This window comes from Lissotriton helveticus, chromosome 12 (assembly GCF_964261635.1).
Source record: "Lissotriton helveticus chromosome 12, aLisHel1.1, whole genome shotgun sequence".
Classification (NCBI taxonomy): domain Eukaryota; kingdom Metazoa; phylum Chordata; class Amphibia; order Caudata; family Salamandridae; genus Lissotriton; species Lissotriton helveticus.
The window spans coordinates 741,470,462-741,483,664 of record NC_136073.1 but is presented as its reverse complement, the minus strand read 5'-3'; positions in this window follow the sequence as shown (position 1 = coordinate 741,483,664).

The following is a 13,203-nucleotide window of genomic DNA, read 5'->3' as shown; positions in this document are numbered from 1 at the left end:
TGAGCCACACCAAATGCATACTGACTGTCGGTATAGACAGTCACTTTCATTCCTTTTGACAACACACATGCTCTTGTAAGTGCAATCAACTCTGCTGCTTGAGCTGAATTATGTGGAATACGTGCAGCTTCAACAATTGTATGCAAAGTCGTGACAGCATATGCTGCAGTCGTATCACCATTCGGGAGCTTGAAGCATGAACCATCCACCCACAATGTACCATCACATTCAGCAAGAGGATTATCGTAGAGATCTACTCTCCCTTTCGTTTCTTCTTCTGTTCTAAGAAAACAATCATGCTGTTCTGAAGCATCTAATTCCTCTACAATTGGTAACAACGTAGCTGGGTTTAACGTGCTACATCTTTTTATGTGCACATGACTCGCTAACAATGTCAATTCGTAACCTGACAATCGAGCACTAGTTAAGTGCTGTGTCCTGGTTCTGTTTAACAACATGTCTACTGCATGTGGGACCATTATGACTAGCATGTTATTCATCACTAGACCAGCAGACTGTCGAATAGAAACAGCTGCTGCTGCTGTAGCTCTTAAAAAACTTGGCAATGCTTTAGCTACCGGATCCAAAGTCGACGAAAAATATGCACATGGACGTTGCCTGCCTCCAAGCAACTGAGTCAACACTGACAATGCACAACCTTCTTTCTCGTGGACATACAATGTGAAGGGCTTACTGTAGTTGGGGGTACCTAACACAGGAGCCGAACATAATGCTGTGCGCAATTCAGAAAAACTTTTCTGACACTCTTCAGACCAAGGAACGGGATTGGGTGTATCTTTACACGTTAATGCCACCAAAGGTTTGGCTAATAACGAAAAATTTGGTATCCACTGTCTACAGGACGATGTAATGCCCAAGAAAGCACGCACTTCTCTCTGTGTTTTTGGCACACTTAATTTCGCTATTGCCTGAATTCTTTCTGGGGTCAGTTTCCTTCCCTCCTTCGATAAGAGATGACCTAAGTAGGTCACTTCTTGTCAACAATATTGCAATTTGGAAAGTGACACCTTGTGATGCAAGTCACACAGATGACGCAACAAAGACAACGTGGCTTTCTTACATATTTCCTCAGTATCTGCAGCAACAAGCAAATCATCAACGTACTGTACAAGAGTAGCACCTTCAGGTAAAACAATTGTATTAAGCTGTGTCTTTAGAGCTTGACTATATATTGATGGACTTTCACAGTAGCCCTGAGGAGCGCGTTTAAAGCGGTAGCTGCGTCCTCCTAAACTGAAGGCAAAAATGTCCATGCTCTCCTCAGCAATCGGGATGCTGAAGAAAGCATTCTTCAAGTCAATCACCGAAAACCAGGTTGCAGAAGCTGGAATCATAGTCAATAATGCAGTAATGTCGGGGACAACTGGAAATTGTGGTACGACTATTTTATTCACCTCTCTAAGATCACTCACAAATCTGTACACAGGTGGCTGAGAGGGATCAGTTCATTTTAAAACAGGCAGAACAGGGCTATTGCAAACGTTGCCTCTTGTCTCTTCAATTACATCTTTTTCAATCAGTTCGTAAACGATCGCTAGCAAAGCTTTTTCACCTTCACTAGAGATTTTGTATTGGGGAATGCGTGGCATTTTAACATTGGCTTTCAATGTTACAACATATGGTGGTATTTCTAAAAGGCCCACATCATTAGGACCAGTAGCCCTAAGAATATCAGGCAGAAGTGACAATTCCGTTGGAAGTTTATCCCTTGACAAATACATTGGAGAAACCACTTTCTTACCTAAAGTAAGTTGTACTCCTGAAGGAGAACAGTACAAAGTTGCATACAATCTTTTCAACAAATCCAATCCTAACAAATTTTCACCACAACCTGTTGTCAGAATAAGGGGTGCTTCTAATTCACAAGGACCAACAGAAAGAGACAAAGGGTCAGAAATCGGATTTCTAACTGGGGCGCCAGAAAAACCTACAGAAACATTCATTTCGCCAGACAAAGGTGCGCCAGGGAGTTTGGAGTGCATAATAGAACTCTATGTAGCACCAGTATCCAACAGAAAAGGTTCTGACACACCCGATGTAATCACCTTAACGTAAGGCCCACTCTGATCTACTGGAACAGAAACAACTCCCTCTCTTTGTCTATGGCTGTCCTAGCAATCATTACCTTCCCAATGCTCATCTTCTGTATAGTAATCATCAGCATAGTACTGAGCTGTCCTACCAGATGCGTTATTCTGCTGATCGAACCTATTCATCGAATTTTGAGGTGGAAGAGACTGTGTGTTCTGGGGGAAATTTCCACGTCCTCTACCTCTAGATGCTTGTTGAACACCTCGACCTCTTACACCAGAAGCACCATTTGCACGCTGTAATAAAATAGGACAACTATACTTGAAATGACCCTCTTCCTTACAATATGAACACTGATTGGGGCCTACAGGGACACGTGGTTGAGTATACTCGACTCTTTGCGAGTTCCTCTGAAACTTTTGAGGCTGCTCATAATTATTCTGATAGTTACTCTGACCACCATTATTCTGGCCACCACCACCACATGGCGGATATGCTTGCTGTAACAAAACCTTCGTTTTCAGCTCCTTAGTTTTCTTTTCTGCTCTATCTTTCTCGTCTTTGTCTCTATTTTCGTAATATTGTGCAGTAGCCAATATCTGTGCTGAAGAGGAAACTGCCCATGAACTCTCTGAATCGTTTAACTTCTTACACAACTCTGGAAGCAGATTGTGCACGAATTTATCGACGAACAATCGCTGACCACCTTCTGTGCTCATATCTTGACCACTGTGGTCGACAAACGTTTCTTCAAACCTGGTGAAGAAATCTGACACCGTTTCATCTTTCTTCTGCTTACACGCTGACAATTTATCCCAATTTACTCGTATGGCAGGCATTATAGTTTTCATGTAATTAATAATCCTGCCAGGGAGGTCTGCTACTAAAGGCTCAGGTTTGGCACCACCAATTTGTAGGGCATCTGCAGCAGCAATATTAGCCCATGTGCCACCTAACTCCTGATCATGATCTACATGACGAATCTTTCCCCACAAAGGCTGTGGAACAACGTTCCCAAACAACATATCTATGTCTGCTAAATTCATGATACATGACCCAGCAGTCTGTGACAACTCTTTGTAATACCCCGCGGGATTTTTACAGGGATCAGGCAATGTCTGTTTAAGGGCCAAAACTTCAGCTCGCTTCCATGGCAGATGTACCCACACACGGATCACTGAAATAATATCGACTACCAAAATATCGACTACCCAAAATATCGACGAGAAAATATCTACAACCAAAATATCGAGTTTGTATGTACAAACAGGTAAGTACAAAAATATCGAGTACAAAATATCGTTAACAAAAATATAGTTGTAAAAAATATCGACTTTAATAAAAACAATGTTTAATTACATTAATATAAAAAATTGATTACTAAAATATAATTAACAATACTTAAAATAACTTTTAATAATTAAATAATTAATGAAAGTAAAAAAATAATATTTTTGTAATCATATTTCTTAAAGCATATATATATATAGTAACAAAATGTAATTAAATAATAGCCAATATTATTAACGTACAAATACAAAAGAGTAAAAATTACTATTCCCACTGCAAAGAGTGCAACAGTGGATATATGACGTTACAACGCAACTTTTACAACGCACTACCATTACAACGTAAGTATTGGTAAGTATATAATATTTTTTTTTAATTTAAATTATTTAAATATAATTTAATTTAATTTAATTTCATTAAATTAAATTAATGTAAATTTAATTTTACTTTATTTTTACACTGTACCCCTGTACCCCTGTACCCCAAAACTGACCCTGAACCCTAAAAAAAACCTTTACCCAAAAACCCAAAACTGACCCTGAACCCTAAAAATACCCCTTTACCCAAAAACAAAAAACTGACCCTGAACCCTAAAAATACCCCTTTACCCAAAAACCCAAAACTGACCCTGAACCCTAAAAATACCCCTTTACCCAAAAACTAAAAACTGACCCTGAACCCTAAAAATACCCCTTTACCCAAAAACTAAAAACTGACCCTGAACCCTAAAAATACCCCTTTACCCAAAAACTAAAAACTGAACCTGAACCCTAAAAATACCCCTTTACCCAAAAACTAAAAACTGACACTGAACCCTAAAAATACCCCTTTACCCAAAAACTAAAAACTGACCCTGAACCCTAAAAATACCCCTTTACCCAAAAACTAAAAACTGACCCTGAACCCTAAAAATACCCCTTTACCCAAAAACTAAAAACTGACCCTGAACCCTAAAAATACCCCTTTAATTTAACATAATTAGCAATTAATCAATTAAATTAAATTAATTACCAATTACATTTTAATTAATTAACAAATATTATTTAATTACCAATTAATTAAATATTACTACCAATTAATACATTTACATATTTAATAAATAATAATTAAATTACTTCCCACCCTATTCCCCTATAAACCCACAACCCGCTACAGGAAATACCTTATTTTAATTTACATAATTAGCAATTAATAAATTAAATTAAATTAATTACCAATTAAATTTTAATTAATTAACATATAATATTTAATTACCAATTAATTAATTATTACTACCAATTAATAAATTTACATATTTAATTAATTATAATTAAATTACTTCCCACCCTATTCCCCTATAAACCCACAACCCGCTACAGAATAAAATTACACAATAATTTTAAAAAAATCATTAATTAAAAATTATTATAACATAAAATGACACTTTTCACACATAATATAACATAAAAACACTATAAATAATTACATATTATATAAAAAACGATATTTTTTACTTTTGATATTATTTACAGTCGATATTACTTCACTTACCTTAAAAACGATATTTTGGCTGTCGATATTCTGTCCTGTCGATATTTTCTCCAAACGATATTTAAAACTCGATATTCTGTCCAAACGATATTTTGGAGTCGATATTATGTCTGTGCACCCCCACACACGCTGAAAGTGTGGCAGAATAGGTGGGTTAGCATTTGCGTCACCCTCTCTCCATTGTGGGGGAACTTCTCTCATGGGGTATTGTCGCGCCTTTTTCCTACCGGATGCGTCGATGCGTCGCGCTCAAATAGTGATCGAGAAGTGCCCCCCTTACTCCGATATGACAACAATATCTCGACCGCTCTCTCGACATCAGGACCTACTATCATGCCCTCTGCGAAATCGAACCGCACACGACACAACTCGGGCGGGTTGTATTCCAGAGCATTGTCTTCTAAATCTTCACAGAGAAAAACACACATTTGTTCAAAAACGTATCTTTGCTTCGGTGCTTCCCATTGACGGAAGACTTCCATGACAGACTGTACATCATACCTTACAGTGTCGATAACCCATTTATGAGCTAAACGATTCAGTAAATCTCTCTCTCGATAGTCAGGCAGTTGACTCCCCAACTGTCTTCGTTCCGTGTTAGGGGTCGCATTAGGTGACCCGAGGAAAGGTGAGAGAAGATTAGTAACAGTGTTGGCCATTCTCTGTCGAACGGAAGGAGAAACTGACGGAAGAACGGGCAGAAAAACAGGGTGAGATAAGGCAGGAGCAGAGGCAATAGCAGAGGGAGCATTAGGAGAAATAGAAGGTGCACTATGCAAAGTCGTAGAAAGCACAGGTGAAGCAGATGTGATCGGTGGGCCTTGAGGAGGCTGCACCGAAGGAGCAGGAGCCAGCTGAAGAACAGCTGGTGGGTGCTGTGGAGGAGCAGGAGGCAATGCAATCACAGGTTGCGCAACTAAAGGTTGCGGAGGTGCCGTGGCATTTTGCGCATAGGGGGGTGGCGAACTTAATAAATGCGTCATTAACGGATCTTTTCCAAGCTCTTTTGCTGCATCTTGCTGAAGATGCAGCGGCAAAACTGGATAGCATTTATCTATTGCCATTTTACGTTGCCTGTGCAACTGCTCACTCATCTGTTCTTCTTCGTTGTCTTTATACTGCATAGCAGCTTGTATTACCGAAATACCCCCTTCTCTCTTATTTTTCTTTGCTAATTTAATTTCCTTCTGTTTGGCTTCCTTACGCCATAGGCGGAAAGAGTCAAACATCGCCGGCCGGGCTTTCTTTTTGAAAAGTTTAACTTCGAGATTGTCTAAGATTTCTGTGTCAAAGCTACCATATTGGGGCCATTTTAAAACACCATCTTTTCTGGTGTATTTGATCCACACTTCATTATAGGTGATGGGACCTACGCCATGTTTTACATATAATTCATAAGTTGGAGTTCCAACCGGCGGAACCGGACATGAGTCCTCCAGTCGGGAATCCCTATTATTACAACCAAGACAAAACAAATTTCCAAGTCTAAGACCAGGCATCTTCGCTCTCTAGTCTAGCTCCAAACTTCAAAGGATTATCGATTACGATATTCTCGTGAATACACGAGTCCTTCGGCTTTGGCACTTGCAAGTTCCAAATTAAAGATCCCAAAGGGATACTCAAACTAAGACCAACTAAGGACTGGGAGACGCTCCACTTATACTTAACTGAGATATCGATGACGTCACCAGAAGACTTGTCTTAGCGTTTCGCTCTACCAAACTTCAAGGGTCCAAATCAGGGCGATAGCCAGGGCATCAGTCCTTTGTAGCCGTCGGGAAGCGGGGAACCTCGCAGCAAAGACTTTTGGACCACGTCGACATGCAGGGGTCGATGAAGTGGATGGCCTTCCTCCAGAATTTTCTCACGAAGCTCCTCACGAACCTCTGGCTGGACCGGTACCACTGGTATCGCCCCAAACGTTGGGCGCCAACTGAGGTACTGGGTTTTTCAAAACTGGTACTGAACCGGTAACCCAGCGGTGTCAGGGAACACACCCAAAGACCTCGAGTACTTTCCTGATTTAGACCACAGAAACTCAGAGACTTCTACATGAAGTCAAGGATCGATTTTATTGGCTGCAACCAAGTAACAGGTCCTAGAAGTACAACACACGGGAAGTATATTCTCAGGAGACTGCTCAAATTCACAAAGTCAGGCTTCTCTTTTTATACGAAATATTGTGCTTTAGGCAAACATTCTTCGACTTTACAGTATACCATTGACATATTTTCAATACAAAGGAAAAGCTGAGTCATGATGACAGCCCACATTTCTGTTTGTCCAGCCCATAACAAATTACCCAGCAAGGCCAAACATTTCCATCAGATACCGGTGGACCACCAATAAAACTGGCACCTCCCCATCATAAAGCAAGTGAGAGAAGAAAGAGCAGGGACAGGTGTGAGCAAGATTCGGCAGGGTGTGTGCGTGATGAAAAGGGGGTTTATGGCCTGTGAGCCTTGATGCTATCTCATTCGGCCACTGGGAGAGGAACTGACCAAACAGGTTCGGCCTGGGGCAATGGTTTCAGCTTGCCCAGCTTGCCCAGGTCAGAGAAAAGTCAATTAAGGTGTACGTGTCCTTTGGAATCGAATTTAGCCGTATTATAAGCCTATGTAAAGGGCAACTCACAAAATGGCTGCCATACACAAAATGGAAGCCAAGGGTTCAGAACGAAAATGACGATTTCGAGGTGAAATCGTCACTCGAATATGACGAAAATGCTTGTACATAGTGTACTAGCCATTCTCGGTCTTTTGATATAAAAATCGTCATGCTACGGCGAAGTTTAATTCTCGAGTCCAAAATTATTTCATGAGTCCAGAATTTTCAGAACTACAGGGTGTGCCCTGAAGGGAGTGAAGAGCAGGTAAAAACAGTTTTTTTATATCAACAACAATGTTAAAATACGAGCGTGCTCCCGGCTTCCGCCTCAGGAGTGTAAAACCTCTTATGTTTATATTTATGATATGGGTTGTGGTCCTTTTATTATGGGTGTGTCCGGCTTGTGTAAGAAGGAATGTTAGGCATTTTGCATGCTTGCAAAAGCAAGGACTGCCCCTTACTTTTATGCTGAGTTTTATAACCCTGAGCATATATATAAGGCCTCTGTTCTCTGTACTCCTCAGACTACCTCATTCAGTTGCTAGGGCTTCTGTGTGACGTGGCCTCACTTATTAAATTTAATAAAGATGTCTTTTCATATTTCAGCTTCTGTGTCAAGTTCTTTTTTCTATTAGTAAGTATTCCCTGAGAATGAAGATTACATTTCTTCAGATGAAGATCCCATTATAGTTTCAAAGGGATCGAAATGCTGCCGACCACTTGAATAGTTTCACACAGACAACCATTGTGTCACTTTAGTGTGATAACTATTTTGGATAGCTTGTTTTGTATTTACATTGACCAGAAGCTTCCTCTCTCTTTTTGCCTGAAAATCCTAATGTTTATTTGTTTGTTTGCCAAGTTCTCATGTACCGGATGCAGGATTGTATCCCACTTTATTGTTTGTTGCTCTTGAAAACTTCTTTATACAATCAATTGATTAAAATTGTATGTCCGGCTGGACAGTATGGAATACAGTACTTATTGCAGGCTTTATTTTATTCAAATGCTCCAAAAAAGTCTCTTTAAGTACCACTGTTATTCAAATATCATTGTAGGTTGTGACACAGGCGAGAGGTGTGAGTGTGTCATGGTGTATGTTGTTCTCCAGAAGTGCTTGCCTGTTCTGGTTGTGGGCACGTTTTTTGGTGGTTTCGATCATTTTGTTCAGTTAGCCTCATTCCCGGAGTTTTTTGGCAAGGTCTGATGACTGTTTCTGGTAGTCTGAAGTTGAGCTACAGTCTTGTCGAATGCGGAGAAACTGCCCGAAGGGGAGGTTCTCTCCGAGGGGTCGTGGATGGAAGCTTTCAAATTGCAGTAGAGAGTTTCTACCCGTAGGTTTGAAATAGGTAGAGGTTTTTAAAGACCCTCCTTCGGCCTCAGTTGTGAGGTCCAGAAAGGCTATTCCCTGTGTGTCAGCTGTGCTTGTGAACTGCAAGTAGGGGTCCCATTCGTTGAGCCAACTGAGGAAACTGTGGAGTGACTCTGATGTGCCTGTCCAGATCATGAGTATGTTGTCGATATATCAACACCATAAACTGATGTTGTTGGTGTATGGGTTGGTGGTGGGTATGATGTGTGTTTTTTCAATGTGATAAACATAGAAGAACCCTGCCACACTTGGGGCAAAAATGCTGTTCATTGATGTGCCGTTCGTCTGGAGGGAGAATTCACCTTCAAATTCGAAATAAGTGTCTTTGAGTGCTAATGTAGCACATTGTATGATAAATTCCCTGGGGGTGGTATATTCCCAAATTGTTTCCATAAGCATATCCCAGAGCACTGTTAGGGTGGCGTCCTGGGGAAGGGTCATGTACAGGCTTTCAATGTCCAATCCCATGAGCAGTTGTGTGGCAGGATCAAAGTTTATTTATTTAATGAGAGACAATAGGTGTTTTGTGTCCCTTATGTAGGTGGAGGCTTTCTGAACTAGTGGGTTTAGGAAGAAATCACAGTACCTGCACAGTGGTTCTAAAAGAGAGTTTATGCCGGAGACAATAGGTCATCCCGGGGAAGGTCTTGTCTCTTTGTGAATTTTAGGCACTGTGTAGAAGTAGGGGACTTTGGCATTTTTAGTGCATAGGTATTTTGTCTCCTGTTTGGAGATATGTTGGTGACTTTCTGCTGAATCCACCAGTGATATAATGGTGATTCGTAATGTGTTAGGTGGGTCATCTCTCCGGCGTTTATAGTTCGTCCATCACTGAGTAGTCTGAGGCATTCAGTTATGTAGTCCTGTTTGTTTTGGATGACAATACCACCCACTTTGTCCGCAGGCTTGATGATTATGTTGGGGTTTTCTTGTAGTTTCTTTACTGCCTCCCTCTCTTTTTGGAAAAGTTGTTGTAGGTTTTGGGTTGGTTCATATTTTCAACTTCATTGTAGACTGCCTGTTAAAAGGTAGTTATTTCCACTGGGATGCTCGATGGAGGAGGGATGAACGTTGATTTTAGTCTCAGACCTGTTTCATTTACTTTGTTTGTGGAATCCGTTGGTTATTGTTTCTCCAAAAAGGCTTTTAACTTGAGTTTGCGGAAGAATTCTGCTAACTCTGTGTGAAGACGAAATTTGTACAGGCGTGTGGTGGGGACAAACGAGAGCCCTTTGTTGAGTGCATCCTCCTCAATAGGTGTCAGGGGAGTGGATGATAGGTTGAAAACCAAAGACGCTGGTTTTGGGTGTTGAGTTCCTAGCCTTGTCCGCTTGGTCCCGGTTGGGGTTCCCTTGTCTTGTTTCGTGTGTTGGCACTCACTGGTCCGTCTTCTTCTGCCCAATGGACCTGTTGGTGGTTTCTCTAGCCTACCTGCTCAACTTGGAAAGGGCCGTCCTTTGGTGGCTTGTTATATGGGTTAAAATAAATATGAATGCTATAATACTTCCTCAAGCCCAAATTTCCCATGATATTATGGGTACATCACTTATTAACACTGATGCCCAAATATACTATTTCTATAATATTTATATTAGTGTCGCTAAAGGTGGAGGAGAAACCAACGTACTTCAGGATTTGGTTCAGCATAGGGCTTCCTTTGACTCCCATAACACTGACATGTTTTGGGTGATTTAATGCCAAATATGACATGGGTAATCAATCACCACTACCTGAGGAGGATGAAGTGTGGGAGATACCTGTCCTTAATGTCGACCCAGTAAAGCGGTGTACTAGAGCTGCAGATCAACTCTTGTCCTTTACCTTAATTTATGGTCTGAGAGCATGTAACGGGCGTTCACCCTCGGACCCCAATGATGCAGTCACCTATAACCGCACAGGATGCTGAAGCAGAATCGATTATGTTTTAATATCTGTCCAGGTATGGAGTAACCTGTTTGATTTTGAGATAATCACTAGGGATGACAGTGACCACAATGCCTTCTCTTTCACGCTGAATGACCTTTTTTAACACACGGTAGATGTTCCCATATCACTTGCTTCTAATTTAACACCATCAAATGATAGGCGTAGGGTAAAATGGGGACCCATGCTCCTGCTAAAGCAGACCCACACTTACCTCAAGGCACAGAGTCAGTGCAGAACCAAAAAAACAGGCTGAGGGTTGGGCCGGCCCTCCTCTTATAGAGGTCAGGGGTGATAGGGGTCGGCCATGTTGGGACGGAATGGGAGGCATGGTAGGCTAACTTTTGTTTTGGAGGGTTCTAGGGTTCTAGTGTGGAGCTGAAGCTCACTTCGGTATTCATGTGGCGAGGAAGACTTACAAGTAGGTAATGATCTTCGTGTAAGGGCCTGTATGAACTAGGCCCTGAGGGGAGCATTGTCTGACCTAGATATGCTAAGCTGTGACAATTCTAGGAACCACACCTGCCTTAAGAGGGTAACTATCATAAATGAGGGTCTCTTTTAAACCCTCAGTAAATCTTTTCCACAAGTTTATACGCCTACCAGGGCTCATATAATTCACAGACATTCTTGGAATTATGAGTTATGTAATGACAATAAGAATGAACTTTGACAGGCCCTCACCCAAGGTGATGTCCCTATAATTAGATGCAAAAGAAGAGACTATAAACTGATTCCAGCCAAAGCACAGAGAGAGTGGGGATCAAAGTCATGGGAAGATATCTATGAGGCAGCTGCTACCAAAGATACCAAAGCCTTTTGGAAGCTGATAGCAAATGGTAAAGGTGTGCCTGAGGCTTCTTGCAGACTCAATTTCTTCCGAGGTTTGGCACGCTCCTTTCTCAGAGTTGTATAGTTCACAACAAGACCATCTGTATAACAATCGCAGTACAAAAGGGGGTGGTGATGGACGGAGTCCCTTGCTCACTTTGCCACTGGATTTAAGCAAGCCGGGCTGAAGACGGCTGGAATGCCAGAAACCGGTCTTCGGAAGCTTGTTTCCGGTCCAGGGAAGACATGGCTTGGCAGTTCGGGCTGAACTGTTCCCATGAGGCACAGGGTCAGACTGATTTGCATATAGCCATGTCTGAACTGGGGTGGCAGAGTGGGCTAAAGAACGGTGATGGATTAAACCCAGATCTTTTGACTGGGTGTGAGTGTTTGATTGATTCAGATGCTCCGTCCATTACCACCCCCTTTTGTACTGCATCTGTATAACAATGACAACCAAATAAGTCAAAAGCGTGATGTAACTAACCCTTCTAAGAATGCTCTAGTAAATGAGATGAGGGACACATTGAGGCAATCAAAGACATTAGCCCTGGGAAAGCAGCTGGGCCTGACAAGGTTCCAGGAGACTTATTTTTTCTGACGGTGAGTCATGGGCTCTTTACTTTAATAAATTGTCAAATCATATCATCAAAGGGGCATGTGTCCCTCCGGACTGGAAGGCCGTTCAAATTGTCCCCATTTATAAAAAAAAAAGACTTGAGGGATTCCCCACTAAATGACAGGCCTATCAACCTAATAGATGTATCTCAAAAGATATTTGCCAGACAACTACAAGGGAAACTGGAATCCTGGATTGAGGACCAACAGGCCGTTCCCCGTTACAGGTTGGATTTCGAAAAGCAGTAAGCACGATTGACCAGATTTTTAGGTTTTTATTAATCTAATTGAAAATTGTTGCTATCCAGAAGGCCCATCTCTATCTGGTATTTGTCGACTTAAAATCAGCATTCGATTTAGTTCCGAGGGCAAACCTATGGGGTACCTTAAGGAATAGTGGGGTCCCATCTGATATTTTGGAGATATTGGTCCACCTTCATAAGGACACTTACGTTCAAGTCAGATTGGGTAGGAGAGAGTAGCTGATCGACTGAAATGATGTTAAGAATGGAGTTCGGCAATGCAGTGTCCTACCCCAGCTCTCTTCTCCCTGTACCTCAATGATGTGGTATCATATGTGGAGGATGGTTTAAATGACACCCATCTCTGAGTGGTTGTAAAATCTGACTTTTACTATTTGCTGATGACACCCTCCTGATTTGATTTTGAAGACCCCTAAGGGCTTGCAACGCTTGGTGAACAAATTTGAAGATTTTTGTAATGAGCGAGGGCTATTAATCAACCACTCCAAGACCTCAGTCCCCACAAACCTTTCCAAGGCTCGACAAAGTTAGGGAGTCGTCCCCTTGACAGGTTCATTAAGTTTGATTACTTAGGGGTTAGGCTAACCAGCTCTATGTAATGGGGTCCTCAGGTTGAGAAGAGTAGTTTACACCTAACTGACCACTCTGCTGCTATACTAAGGCGTTATAGAACTTCTCGAACAAGGTATACCTCTCCGGCATTTAAGGCGCATAGGG